The 13,925-nt window shown below is 34.8% G+C and overlaps 1 protein-coding gene across 2 annotated transcripts in view; it reads right to left on the reverse strand.

Annotated features, from left to right (window-relative positions):
* LOC129907855 (neuropeptide CCHamide-1 receptor) overlaps positions 1-13,925 on the reverse strand; it is a 153,816-nt gene that overhangs the window by 18,960 nt on the left and 120,931 nt on the right. The gene's annotated exons all lie outside the window — the stretch shown is intronic.

Consider the following 13,925-nt stretch of genomic DNA (forward strand, 5'->3'; position numbering starts at 1 on the left):
AAATATATAGACCGGGCGGCCACTGCAGAAACGCTCAACTCATCGAGCTAAAGAAAATTTCAAATGGGAAGTGAAAGAGGGCTAGTATTTACGAAAACCACAGGTCTTCCCGTCCGCGTCCAGGCACGATTGGCGTGGTAAAGTGCATTGTGCATCTCATAGAGTTAAAAGACGATATTGGTGTCAAATTAAAGGTGATATAGTCAGCTATCACAATTCAGAGGTCTTCCGGGTGAAAGTCTGTCAGTTTTGTCATACAGCCCGTTTTAAGGTTAGAAGAGATGAAAGTGAGTTTTTTCATAAAGTCTTGTTTTTTGGTATTTTGGCGATGAGTTAAGGAGTTTTTCACTTAAAAATAAAAATAAGAGTTGTTAGCATTTAAATACAAAACGATGTTTTGGAAAAAGCTTGATAGACTCTTAACAATGACCCAAAGTATATGCAAAACTACGAATAATTCAGGAAAAAGTCTCAAATAATATGCTGCGCGTCTCAAATAATACAATTTACCGAATTAAAAGGCGAATTTAATTTCAAATTAAAGCTAATTATGTCTCCTTTTGAAAACCAAGCCTAAAATTGGAAATTAGGTCACGCAGCTGGTTTTGAGGTTAGGAGCTGTTATCACTTATAACGTTCCCCCAGGCTGGGGGATGAAATGTCAAGATTTGATCCGACAGACCTCTAAATTTTGAAAGAATATGTTATTCCCTTTATTTTGACATCACTGATTCTTTAATGTCTATATTAACAACATTTGCATCGCACCTTTTGTATAATTTTCCCTTATATTTTAATAATTTTAAAAATACTTTGCATGGATAACAAAAAAAATATCAACAAATGGCTTAAAAAACTTCTATGCCAGAAAAGTGCTTAGTTTTGTCTTTGATTTGATACCAATAAAACTCCCTAACTCTTCCACGAACACTACCAAAAACAGGACTTTAGCCAAAAACTCGTGTTTAGCGCTTCTAACCTTAAAACGGGCTGCATGACAAAATTGCCTGACTTTCACCCGGAAGACCTCTGAATTTTGATAGCTGACTATATCACCTTTAATTTGACACTAATATCGTCTTTTAACTCTATGAGATGCACAATGCACATTACCGCGCCAATCGTGCCAGGATGCGGACGGGAAGACCTGTGGTTTTCGTAAATACTAGCCCTCTTTCACTTCCCATTTGAAATTTTCTTTAACTCGATGAGTTGAGCGTTTTTGCAGTGGCCACCCGCTCTAATAGACCACAACAGAAAATTGTTTTTTTACTATGTAAAACACTTTTTGTTTTGATTACTCAAACTCTTTCAAAAGTTAATCTATTGCTATTATTAAAACTTTTGTTTTAAATAAATTATATGTTTATTTCATTCAAAATTTGGCTTTTGGGTGAAATTTCAAAACGTAAGTTTTGAGAACGAAATAAGTCCAACGTTCTCAAACCGTTATACCTGGCTGCCAGAACCCGCTACAAACAAAATTTGTGTCTCATTCCACTCAAACCCACGTGATCTTCATTTTATTTATTGGTCTTACATCTCAAAAAAGTAAAATATAGACGCTATTCAGTTTTTTTGCGTTTTCCCAACACTTTTGCAAAATGGACTTATTCCGTTCTCACAGCTGACGATTCATACAAAATTGTATTATTTCGTATATAAATAATCTTTGCAATAAGTATGTCAGAGGAGGAAAGAGTGATAATAGGGGGGATTTCAACTTAAGAACATGACAAAGGGGTGGGGGAGTGAGGGAAATGGAGGAAGAATGCAGTGGAAGGAGGTGTAAAGATAAAAAATTTAACGCTGAAGGAAAGAAGCTAACGCATATGATAGGAGAATTGGGGATTGGGGTGGGAAATTTTTAACGGAAACATAGAATGGGATCACGTATGCAGGAGGCAGAGGGTAGACAGTAATAGACTATGTTTTGGGTGATGAAAAGATAGAGGTATAGAAGGGGAATAAAAAGGATAGAAGTAGCAGATAGATTAGAGTCAAACACAATCACCCTTTGGTGATCACAATGAAAAATGGAAGAAGTAGAAAGAGAGTGAAAGAATAAGAGGTAAAAAAAAAACAGAAACGAGAAGGTGGTTGGAGATGAAACGAGAATTCGAGAGGGGAATGTGAGGATTGACACTGGAAGGGGAGTGGGGGGTGAGAAAAATCAGAAAAGCAGATAGGGGAGAAGGAAAAGAGAGAGATTAATAGAAGTGAGGAGCTCGGTGGAAGACAAAGGAGACCGAAAGGATGGTGGGATGAAGAATGAAGGAAGATAGAAGAAGTAAGGAAGGAGTTAAAGGGTTGGAGAGAAGGCAGCGGTACGACCGAAAAATACAGGCAGAAAAAAAGAGAATATCATGCGATGATTGAGAGAAAAAAAAAAGAGAAGCAGGAGGAGATTTTAAGAGAAGGCCAATAACTTTAAGAGAAGGCCAATAACGAAAATAAAGTTTAAGAAATAATAAAAAGAGACAGAAAGAAGAAAAAGATGATGGGAGAAGGGATTGAAGAAGAGGAATGGAAAAGATATTTTATGAGCCTAATTAGAGGGGTGGAAGAAAGACAAAGAGTAAGAATGGAAGAAGAACGGAAGTCGAGTCGATACTGACATTAGATAGTAAAGAATAAATCAGAGAGGTGGGAAGAAAACTCAAAGAAGAAAAAGCAGTGGGTATCTATATATGATATACCAAATGAGGCGTGGAGATTTAGTCTTGATAAAATTGTAGAGGTGAAACGAGGGGATAATAAAGAAAGGGTGATTCAGGAGGAATGTGTCAAAAAGATAGAGTGTGTAGTAGGGTGGACCAAAAAAATCATTTTTTCTTTATTTTGATTTGCTCTACCGATAACTTGTTTTCTCGACACAAAATAATGCTACCCAAATTTTTTCAGAATTTTTCGATAATGTTTAGGGGTTGCGCGCACCCCTTTATTAAAAAAAATAAGCTCTTTTAGTTTTTTATTTTTTTAAAGCTTAAATAATTTTTTTATCGAAAAGCTGTTTGAGTAAAAAGTATTGAGTTTCAAAAGATCTACTTACCTCAATTTTTCTTTTTTCAAAAAAATATTTTTTACTTATTTTCAGGCGTTAGAAGTCGAAATTACTGATAAATGCTGGGAAAAAAGCCTTAAAACTATCGTATCTAGTTTTTGAGAAAATTGAAAAGTAAAAAAAATTCTTTTTATCAGATTATAATTTTTATGGCTGTTTTTGATATTTTTGCCACCATCAAAAAACATATCCGATATTCAATATTATAAGGCGCTGCATCAACAACAACATCATTAAAAAATATGGATAGTTATCAAAATAAAATTTCGTGAAAATTTCGTGGTCTGATAAAAAAGAATTTTTTTTATTTTTCAATTTTCTCAAAAACTAGAAAGCATTAAAACATATGGACTTCAGTATTTGATAAGGAATCAATTGTGACACTTTATTTTATCAGCCATTTTTTGTATTGTAATCCGCAATCTGGACAAAAACATTATTTAATGTGGTTTTGTAAACTTTTTTTCCCAATTTTTTACTTTTTTATCGATTATTTCAAAAACAATTGATTGAAATAACTTTCCTTCAAAATTAGAATAAAGTGTACAGTTCTAGCTTTTGAAAAAGGTTTCATTCATAACTGTAAGTGTTGCCATTGTATTTTAATATTTTTTTATTATTTAAAGTCATTTTTTAGAAAATTGCCATTCCCGCCTAAACGGAGCCAGATAGACCAACCCTCCCATAGTGAAAAATGATCGTATTTAACTCCTCTACAAAATTCTGTTATCAAATCTCGGCGCCCAAGATATAGTACCCTCCCCCATTTTTCCTTCACTTGTTTTGGTACGATCTTTTTTAAAAATTAATTTTCTTTTATCAATCTAAGAAGAATTGAGTAATATAAAAGCACGGTTTTTATAGTAAATTTGATGAGGAATACGATAAAAATAATTTTAACCGTTATAAAAAACAGTAAAACATAGTTTTAAGGCTTTTTTCGTAGCATTTATCAGTAATTTCGACTTCTAACGCCTGGGAATCAGTCAAAAATATTTTTTTTGGAAAAAAGAAAAATTGAAGTAAGTAGATCTATTGATACTCAATACTTTTTACTCAAACAGCTTTTCGGTAAAAAAATTATATAAGCGTTAAAAAAATAAAAAACTAAAAGAGCTTATTTTTTTTAATAAGGGGGTGCGCGCGGCCCCTAAACATCATTGAAAAATTCTGAAAAAATTAGGGTATCATTATTTTGTGTCGAGAAAACAAGTTATAGGTAGAGCAAATCAAAATAATCAAAAATGATTTTTTTGGTCCACCCTAGTGTGTAGGTTGAAAGAAAATAAAGCGATGGGAGGATGGTCTATTCCCTATCGTTAAGCGGGGAGGGGCAGTTTAAAATAAATTGACCTTATTAAAAAAAATAAAAAATACTAAAAATCAACGGTTACAATACAATAAGATGCTATACCTTTTTGTAAAAATTTTAAATAAAGCCTTTTATGGCATGTTTTTTTGAAAGATTAGTTTTCAAAATCAAAATTTTGAGAAAAAAATTGGACAAAAAAATTTCAAACTAATTTTTCCAAAATTGTATGTATTTACTTAAGTACCAATTTAGTTTTCAAAATTCGATGCTTTTGTTTGTTAAAGAAAAACAGAAAACCGGCTCTAAAAATAAATTGTCATTTTCGAGAAATTAACAAAAAACCAAAATTACTTTTTTCTAGGAAACCTCTTATTTTTTGGACTTCGTGATAAATTAATTTATGAAACATTAACTATTCGTCTAGGAAAGAGAAGTAGGAACGTTATATAATATACAGGGTGATTCAGGAGTAATGTGCCCAAAAACTGGAGCGTGTAGGTTGGGTCGAGACAAGAAAAAAATCGTATGGGAGGGGGGTCTATCCCCCTTCGTTTATCGGGGAGGGGCAATTTAAAAAAAAATTGACTTAATTTGGAAAAAAAATTATTAAAAATCAACGGTTACACCTACAACAAAATTTTGATTTTGAAAATTAGTTTTTCAAAAACTGTACCATAAAATGGAAAAAGATGGGAGACATCGGGTCTAGATGGCTCATGGTTCTTGTTTCCAAGCTTATACGAGGTGATCGAATGCCTAATCAATGGAGGGAAAGTTACCTTCTTCCAATATACAAAGGGAAGGGTGATACTCGAAGCTGTGATAATTACCGTTCGATTAAGCTGATGTCACACACCATGAAGATCGTTGAGCGAGTCTTGGGTAGCCGACTGCGAAAAATAATAAGGCTATCTGATGACCAGTGCGGGTTTGTTGCGGATAAATCAACCACAGATGCAATCCAGAGTATCAGAATCATTATGGAAAAACATCGAGATTCCTTGGAGGATTTGCATGTGGTATTGGTTGATTTTGAAAAAGCATTCGATCGACAACCACGAGATCTGATATGGGTGGCCCTCAGACAACAAGGAGTTCCGGAAACCTATGTGCGGATAATTATGGACATGTATGATGGAGCAGTTACTAAAGTAAGATGTGCAGCTGGAGTCACCGAAGAATTCGAAATCACAGTAGGTGTACACCAGGGAAGCGTCTTGAGTCCTCTGCTCTTTATTACCGTTCTTGATTACCTGCTTGAAGGCAAAGTGACGGACCCAAAAGTGCATCAGTTATTCTTTGCTGACGATGGAGCCATCATAAGTGAAGACCCGATATCCCTGCAACGAGCACTTGATGTATGGGTGGATGTTCTAGAAGGTAATGGGTACCGCATAAGCGCGAGAAAGACAGAATACCTATGCTGCCCATTTTCTGATCCACACAGGCCTATTCCTGACATTTATTTGAATGGTGCAGTGCTTCCCAAGTGTGAAAAGTTTAAATATCTGGGGTCTATGATAAATAACGAAGGTACTTGTGATGACGATATCAATCATCGCGTAAGCGTAGGGTGGATGAAGTGGCGGGAAAATTCTGCTATCTTCTGTGATCGAAAAATGCCCCCTAAGCTGAAAGGAAGGCTCTACACCGCAGTTGTGCGTCCAGCACTCACATACGGTTCACAATGTTGGACAATGTACAAAAAGTATGAGAGTAAGTTAACGGCAGCTGAGATGAAGATGCTTCGTATGACAGCAGGAGTAACAAAGCTTGATAGAATTAGAAGTACGAAGATCCGAGGAAGCCTTCATGTTAAAAACACCATCTCCCAAAAAATTGAACACGACCGACTCAGTTGGTATTGCCATGTTCAAAGGAGAGATCCTGAGAACCCCGTCAAAAAAGCAATATCATACAACGTTCCAACACGAAATAAAAAGAAAGGTAGGCCTAAAAACTCCTGGTACAAGCAAATGCAAAAACACCAGCATTCAGTTGGCCTTAGAAATGGAACAATACAAAACCGGGAGGCTTGCCGCCGATTTCTGAGGTCAATCCGGCGAACCCCACAAGCGGATCACTAGTGTGAAGCAGTAACGTGGGATAGTTATGATCCCCTCGACATAGAGATCATAACAGCGCCGAGAAAAAGGAAGAAGAAGAAGAAGAAGTACCATAAAATGGCTTTATTTAAAATGTTTGTAAAAGACTAGGTTTTTTGCTTTACAAAAAAGTATAGCACGTTGTTGTAGGTGTAACCGTTGATTTTTAATATTTTTTTTCCAAATTAAGTCAATTTTTTTTAAATTGCCCCTCCCCGCTAAACGAAGGGGAATAGACCGCCCCCCCCTCCCATACGATTTTTTTCTTGTCTCGACCCAACCTACACGCTCCAGCTTTTTGGCACATTACTCCTGAATCACCATGTATACATATGTTCTGAACTATGTGGTGAACAATGAGATTGCGCAGAAGAGAAGGCAAGCTAGTCGCACTGTTTATAGATTTAAAAGCTGCTGTTCTATTCAGTAGACAGGAAAATAATGATAGAGGCTTTGCAGGAGAGAGGAGTGAGGCTAAGGGAAATAGTGGCGGCAATCTACAAAGAAACGATGAGTAGTGTAAAATCAGCACTAGAAATGGGGGAACAATTTTGGACGGGAAAGGGAGTACAGTATAGGGATGCCCGATGAGCCCCATACTGTTCAACTTGTTAACGGCGGATACCTATAGAAGAAGAACTTTGAGAGGGGAGACAGGGAGGTGTGAAAGTGAGGGAAAGAAGAATTTTCTCACTGGCATATGCGGACGTTGTGGTGATGGTATTGGCTAAAAATGAAGAAGAAATGCAAAGCATGATAAGAACCCTGGAGAAGTACTTCGAGAGAAAAAGACAGGAAGTAAATGTGGGAAAGGCAAAAGTGTTGAGGTCTAGAAAAGGAGGGAGAACCGCAACAGTAGACTGGAGATGTCATGTAAGGGAGAGAAGATAGAAGAGTTAAAGAATACTTGGGGTAAAGAATGGTGGGCAGGAGACACATAGAAAGGCTTGGGGGATTGGAAGAAGGAAATTCGAGAGAAATGGGAGAGGAAGATGTGGCTCTTCGACACCTTGGTGTCGATGGTGATGGGATATGGGGTGGAAGTATGGGGATGGGAAGAGAGACAAGTAATGAAAAGGGTGCATGAGAGGTACCTCAAATGGACGATGGGGGTAGAATGGCAAACTCCAGGGTACATGGTGAGAGAGGAACAGAAATATGATAATGCTAAGAGCAGGAAAAAGGGCATAAGAGTATGAAGAAAATCTAGCTGGTGGTAAGGAAGCGAAAATGCAAGGGAATGTTTAGAGGAGTTAGACGATCACGATGGAAACAAAGAAGAGAAGAAATAAAAGGAAGGGAGGGAGGGAAAAGAGAGAAGAGAAGAGAGTATGAACGGTTATGAGGGCAAAAATCAATGGGGAAAGGATAAATAAATTAATGGACGAAGCGGGGACTGGAGAAGAGTGGATTATAGAACTGGTGGTTCGAAGAAATAAAGTGCGAGAAAGAGGAAAAGAGGAGCGAGAATAAGGATGTGGAATCCTGTAGCCGTTAGGGGAATAAGTGAAAATAATGCAATACAATATTACTTCGTGTATTAACACAAAACGTGTTAATAACCTCACTAAAACTTTTTCACTTTTTTTTAGATAATGTGGAGATACTTTTAACAAGCAAACGGAAAAGAAAGCGACCTTATAGAAAAATAATAAATAAAGATAGTTTCTGCCCCTGGCTGGACTGTCATATTGGAAAATAAGTTTATTAAATCTTAAATCTTCTGTTCTCTATATTTATGAATGACCTTCCTGACCAAGTCATTGATTGCAAAGTACACATGTATGCTGATGATGTGCTTCTTTATTTCTCCCGCAGAGTCGGTTTAATGGAGGATCTTGTCATTAGAATGAACGAGGATTTACGAAGAATTCAGCTGTGGGCTGACTTAAACAAACTTAAACTTAATCCATCCAAAACAGTTTCTATGCTATGCTCCCGAAATCAAATTAATCCTGTTGACTTTCCACCTGTTATACTCAACAATGAAATTATTCTCTATGTTAATAGAGTCAATTACCTAGGGTTTAGCTTAAACAGCTCTTTAAGTTGTTGTGATGCCATCTCTGATTCCATAAGGGAAATCTATGGAGGTCTTCGTAATCTTAGATGTTCTTGTGGTCTTCTGTCAATAGACATAAAAAAACGTCTCATTCAAAGTTTAGTTTTGCCATTCTTTACTTATAATTGTTCTGTTTATCCCAACCTAGATTTTGTTTGTAAACAAAAAATGAATGTTGCATTTAATGATTGTCTGCGTTTTATTTATAATAAAACTAGGTACACTAGTGTTAGGCAATATGGCAATTCATTGTTTGGTATGAGCCTGGAGAAATACATACTATGATTACAGAAACGTTTTAAACCTTCATAACATTAATTCATAATAGGTGTCCTGAGTACTTGAGCGAACAACAGTTTTCACAATCCCCTAGAGCAGGCATGTCAAACTTGCGGCCCGCGGGCCGCATGTGGCCCACATCGTATATTTGTGCGGCCCAAGCTTAATTTAGGTACAACTTGCATTTTTAATTTTTACATTTAATTTTAGCTATAAAATAAAATTTAAATGTCTCTAATGAACACGAACAAACCGGGGAATCCAATAAAATTGTTTTGAATTTCTCCATTTCAACACGATGTTGTGTTTTATGTCGCAATGGAGAATTTCCAGCTTATATGAGTTCTTGATGGGTGAAAAGGTAAACAAACATTTTTTGTATTGAAAACAAGCTTTTTTTTGCTGTATTTAGTATTGGAGTGCAGTTTGACCAATGGGAAAGCAGTGAAAAAGTTCCATACGATTTGTTTCATCCTAAGTGAATTTTCGGGAATAAGCTCTGAATTTGTTTATTTGTACAAAATATTTAAGTCGACTTCCAAGCAACCGAAAATTCGATTTGCAGTCGACTTGCAGTCGCTACTTTTTTCTTAAATGAACACCAATGCAAATATTTTCGCTACTTTGTCCCGAAAAATCCATCCTTTTTTAATCTCTTTTTGAGACGGGTTTATAAATATAGAATCAGTACGTAATCATTTGCAAATGGAGCTAATCGAAATCCAGTGTGGCTCCGTTTAAAGATATAAATTCGATGAAGCTGGGATACCTGAATTTTACAAGTATCTAACAAGCAGATTGGAGAACACTCGAAAATTGGCATATGAAATCATTTGTATGTTTGGAAGCACTTCATCGATGCGAGCAGCAGTTTTCACTTATGAATCGAAATGAGTCACCTGTTAAATCCAGAATAACAGATCTACGCCTTGGGTCTGTTTTAAAAGTAATAACTTCTAAAAAATTTCATCACAAGTAGAGAAGATGGTACAGAAAAGAGATGCCAAGTGTCAGGCAGAAAACATTAATATTACTACATATTGATCTTTTCTTTTATAAAAATAAATCTGTTTCGTAAAAATTCTAATATCTTTTTTTTTGCGGCCCATAGAAATTTAGATCCTGCTATTTTGGCCCGTGAATGCCATTGAGTTTGACAAGCCTGCCCTAGAGGGTTGAGACTTAATTCACCAAATTTTTTGCATTCGGTTGGAGAGCGTTCTTTTTTTGTGTCAGCAATTCGACTATGGAATAATCTTCCATCCGAACTACAGAGAATAGTTCCTTCATCCCCTTTTCAGAAAAAGTTATTTTCACACTTCACTTCAAACTTATAAATTTTTTCATTCATAATTTGTTTTTTAATAAATGATCTTAACAAAAAAAAAAAAAAAAAATTATCTTATTTTGTTATAAATCTTTTATGTAAAAATGTATATACCTTTTCTGTAAAAATTATTATTATTATTTATATACCTGCTAATTGTGTAAAAATTATTTTATTTATTGTAAAGGAGAATGGGCAAATTTGTATGGAACGTGGACGCTGCGCGGCCATTGATGAATTTGTGATTTAATGATGTTATTAGGTCTTACATATGTTTTGCAGAAGTTGTATCCTTGTGAGGCACTTCAGAAACGGATAAAATGCACTTTTGCATTTAACACTTTATGCAGATCGTCTCTATGTTGTAACTTTAATATTTATTTTAAGTGCATATTATGATACTCTGTCATTTTCCCTAACTCTGAAGATCTTAATCTTGAATATCTCCCCACTAGAACCCAAACTATTAGCTTTTTTAAACAACAATTTCAAGCCTATTTTGAGAGTTTTTATGTTCAATTTTTTGTTAGTTTGAATCGTTTGAAAAACAGTCGAACAAAAACAAAAGTGGTTGGCCTAAAAATCTTGTATTATGCGTTCTATTGGTCTGATTTTCAAGATCAATGTCTTCAAGGTCAGGGAAAATGACAGAGCTTCATATTATATATTTAAAATAAAAATATAATTCAATTTTTCCTTCACACATTAAACGATGCATTAACAATACTATATTGCAATATCTTGAATTTTTAAAGTAATACCGTGAAACATCCAATGTAAAAGTTTTTCCTAAGATATAGCTCTTTCACTTGATACCAATTTCCTTACTGGCCGCTCAACGTTCAAAATGCCCATTCTCCTTTATTCATTTTGTTAAATTTGTTTTTAGATACTTTATCATAAGATTTTATCTTGTAGTATCATGTAATTTAAATTATAATAAATAAATACAAATACAAAATACATCAATAAAAGAATAAAGGTCAACTGTAAAAGAGGATTAATTGTATAATAAATAAGTCTATAGATAAAATGTCCCTATTGGTAGGTAAGTGAATATTCCTGTCTCACATGAACTTGTTCGTTAATATACATATTTACACATGTACATTTATACGCAACCATTATGATTCATTTATCCAACAAAATCATAGCTGATGAGTGATGACCATAACGTTACTTTATGTACAGAAATATAATGCTATTAAAAAGACATCCGGGTTGAAATGCCAACAAAAATGACAAAGGATTCCAAACTGGTTTAAAAGGTTCACAAAACGTTATGAGCTATTAGATTTAACCCAAAATAATAGTGACCCAGTCACCGAACGAACCAACATTTGTATTATTTTGGCTTCGTAATATCCTTCAAATGAAATTAGGATCAAAAGATTATCTTTTCGACCTCTTTATCTTTTAGTATCATTATATGGTGATGCTATTCTACTATACGTGTAAAGAAAATGGTTTCCACAGTAGGTACTATTTGAGTGTTTTAATTCCCATAAGTGAGTGTTTAAACGGCCTCTGAGTGGTACTTTCTGTACTTATGTTAATAAAGTGCAAAAGTGGACGCATTAAGAATCAGTGATTTTGAAAAATATATTTATTATGAAATGGCAAACATGAATTTGCTACAATCTGGCCTTTAAGAAAACACCAGAAAAGGATTCCGTCGACAGTGGCGGATTTTTAAATTTTCAAGGAATATACTGTAAAGTTTTTGCCGCCTCTGCCCCTGCAATTGTCACATCTTATATTATTTTTACAATGCGACAATGTTGAAATTCCACGTAAAATAATTTATCTTTACACTTTACCTATGCTGTAAATTTATGCTTTTTTTTTTGCTTGAATAATCCTCTCATCATATAGATACATATGTACAATTGTACCTACATGTTGTAACGATGAATACTGAACTCCTTTTAAGACACACTACCTACTACTGCGAAGATACACATCTGAACGCACCCTTAAGAAATATGAACCTACCTATCTAACACATCCGTTGGAATTTCTCTTGAATGCGGAATATCCCAAAAGGGAAAGTACAGCGCCACCTTTTGGAAAGGAAATTTCTAGAGCAAAAGACGAGAAATTTGCCAGTAATTCTAGAACTTGAAAATATGGGTATAAATAGACTGGTCAACAAAATTGAACTTTATTTTTGTTACAGAAACCAAAATATACATTTCTATTGGTTTGCTGAGATCGAATCTGAAGTTAGAAAAATTCTATCACATCACGTTTTTGAGATATTCCCGTTAGAAAATCAAAAATGCCGCTTTTTACCAGTTTTCGAGTTTATTTCTTGGCCTTAGGTTAGAGACCCAACACAAGCAAAAAAGTAGGGTGTATACGTACTTTTTTATTTGTTCTTATTCTTTTCATAGGGGCCCTCAAATATCAAAGGAACCCCAAAATTTAGTCTTGCCTCGGGGCCCCGGCAACTCAACGTATGCCTCTGCCAACCCAACCCAACCAACCCTACAACTGGGCATCCGGGTCTGAACACACCGAGGACAACCTAGTCAGCAGACTTTTTAAATTAAGTTCATCCATGTACATACATATGATGTTTATTTATGTATCTTAGAAATAAGTTAATTTTAAGTCAATTGAATAACAAGTTCAATAAACTAAATTGAATTGAATTGAAAATTCTATCTGTACCTATGATATCAAAAAACCGTCATGGAAAAATCTATTTGATTTCTATTACCCCGTTTGCATGGCGATTTGAATCGGAATTGAATCAGGATTTAGGTCTATATATACCTGAATCGAATTGAATCCGGATTTGTCGATCCGATCCGACTCGGGGAGCTGAATCGAATCGAAAATATGCATATATACCGAATGAATTGAATACTCGAAATATAATTTATGGTGGAAATTGTGTGTGATTGTCTTCTTATTTGCAAATTCACTGTATGTATGTCTAATGATATCTAGTTTTACTTGCACTTTGTTTTTGGTTAGATTTTTCTATTTTACTGCAAATATATTAAAAAGAAAAATTGTGTTTTCGATTCTATTTCAATTCGATTCCTCGATCTGGTACTTCCATATACCTGGATCGAAATTTCGATTCAGTTTCAATTCGATCTTTAAATCGGTCATACAAACGGGGTATATGAGAGAAAAAAAAAAAATCGGTCTCAAAATTTACATATGTTTTTTTTTTAATGTTTTCTTAGCTATTTTCTTGGAATCAATTTTTTGGTAACATAATAATAATTGATTGGCATCTTTTGGGTTTAAAAACCAAATAGCCCCTTTTTTAAGCTCGGGCCCCTTGGCCACCACTTTTTTAAAAATTAGCAAAATGGCCCCTTTTTATTTAAAGCTAAACTTTTTGTTTCAAAAGATGAAAAATTATGGAGAATTATAAAAGATAGAACAGTTGACTTCAATTAGGAACTTAGACCTGGTTTCTGATTTCCAGCATTTAGTCGAATTGAATTCCGAGAAAGTTATTGAGAAATATAAAATGCTTGAGGCTGGATCTGCGGACAGGGTTCTTGAAATTGTTTTTGAAATTCATGGAAGAATTTTGGCATGCTATCGCGGGTTATTTACAAATGGTTTGGATGAAATTATGTTTGAAAACTCTTCTTAGCACAGCCTCAGCGGAAAGATTAGTTTTCAGACTGATACTGATAAAAAATAAGCTTACGAAAATAGATTAATTGTAAACATAGCAATTCCTTAATGTTGCGATATAGGTACTATATATCAAGTTATGCATTCGTACAAAAAAAAAGTTGAGA

The sequence above is a fragment of the Episyrphus balteatus genome, chromosome 1, assembly GCF_945859705.1.
Source record: "Episyrphus balteatus chromosome 1, idEpiBalt1.1, whole genome shotgun sequence".
Taxonomy (NCBI): domain Eukaryota; kingdom Metazoa; phylum Arthropoda; class Insecta; order Diptera; family Syrphidae; genus Episyrphus; species Episyrphus balteatus.